The sequence below is a fragment of the Ictidomys tridecemlineatus genome, chromosome 15 (genome assembly GCF_052094955.1).
Source record: "Ictidomys tridecemlineatus isolate mIctTri1 chromosome 15, mIctTri1.hap1, whole genome shotgun sequence".
NCBI lineage: Eukaryota > Metazoa > Chordata > Mammalia > Rodentia > Sciuridae > Ictidomys > Ictidomys tridecemlineatus.
The window spans coordinates 44,684,707-44,686,316 of NC_135491.1; the positions used below are offsets into that span (position 1 = coordinate 44,684,707).

The 1,610-nt window shown below is 44.5% G+C and overlaps 1 pseudogene; it reads right to left on the reverse strand.

Moving 5' to 3' along the window:
- Positions 1-314: 314 nt before the first annotated feature.
- LOC144370978 (DPEP2 neighbor protein pseudogene) lies at positions 315-620 on the reverse strand (annotated as a pseudogene).
- Between the last annotated feature and the right edge of the window lie 990 nt (positions 621-1,610).

Here is a 1,610-nt window from a genome sequence, read left to right on the forward strand (position 1 = left end):
AAGAAGTCAGAGTGACAGTGAAAAGGAGTATAAAGAATGCGTTTTAAATACACATGCAGTCTCTGCCAAACTCTGAAGACACCAGCATATGCTGCAGTAGCTCCTATGTCAAGCTAAACTAAGGCCCTAGCTGCATTGAAAATCATTTACAACAATTTCCAGGGCTTCTCTCAAATTTTTGTATATTTGAATAACTTTATAATTAACACAACAGCAAGAATAAATTTTTTATTTTTTTTAAAAAATGGGTAAAATTTAAAAAGAAGCATGCCTTAGGGGTCCTAGTTAAATAAATGTCCTCTCTACAGAGTGGCTTAGCCAGCCAGCTTCTGTGGCAATGCTTTCTTGGCAGGAATTTTGGGCCTGGGGCAGCCCAGGGTCTTTTCTGCCTCTGCTGGAGCTCGGCGTTTCTTGGGAGCCCCTCTGCCTCTCTGGTTTGGCTTCTGGGCTGGCTTCTCTGCTGGCTTTTCTGCTTTGGCCTTTGGTGGAGTGGTCAAGGGAACATCTCCATAGAGTCGGTAGCCACCAACCAGGCAGTATGTCTCCCCATGCCAGCCCACCTGCGTTTCTCCACATCCTTGGTAGAGGACATGGTGGTACGCAGGTGTAGAAGGAGACATGGGAGGCAGTGCTGCTGGAAAGAAAACCAGAACTGATTAATTGCTTCTGCTTTGTACAGTCTGCCCCCAGGACCTCGCTCTCCTGTTGCTTCCTGTTTCTGACTGAAGCCCTCTTCTCTGCTTGGCATTCAAACACAGCCTTTGCCCGTGACCTCTATGGATGCTTTGCCTGTCTCCTCAAGGGATGCTGTCAAAGTACTTGAGTTCTGTGGAGCCAATGGAAGCAGCAGGAAAACAGTCAAACCTCAAAATATCCCAAAAAGCTGTCCCTCAGTGTCTCCCTTCTATAACTGAGAAAATTTTCTTTTCTGAGGCTTTAATGGAAATAATTTTCAAGGTTTGGAAAAAATGGTCTAATATACATCGGTTTAGAACTCCTTCCACCTTGGCAGTTCCCAATGGGGCCCATTCGTAAAGCCTGTTTCAACCACACTGAATTCTAGCCCAGTTTTTATATATTTTTCTAATGCAATTCTTTTTCAAGATTTTTTTTGCTATGTTTCCCCAGACTGGACTGGAACTCTTGAGCTCAAGTGATCCTCCTGCCTTAGCCTCCTGAATAGCTGGGACTATATTTGGGTACCTGCCCAACTCTACCACTTTCTGAAGGCCATATACTGGGGCAGAGGGATTAAGAGATTTAGATCCAAATTCTGGGTACCAAGTTTAGGTCCAATAGCCTTCTCACAAACACTTCCTGAGACATCATTTCGTCAGACCTCCAGACTTGGTAACATGAGACTGGCCCTTCTGTTCTTCCCAACTGCATGACACCACCCTTTTCCTTGGCAGTTCAGACTGGGATATGTGTGCGGGGGTTCACGTGAGTGTGTCCATGACAGTATGGTAAAGGTGCCTGAGTTTGTAGGTGAGGTTTTTGAGAGGCCAATAGCTATTTCTTAGAGTGCTCCATTTATCACTTGATAATAAATACACACTAGGCTCTTGTAAGACTCTTATTATGAAATGATCTGAGATAGAAGCGTCCTT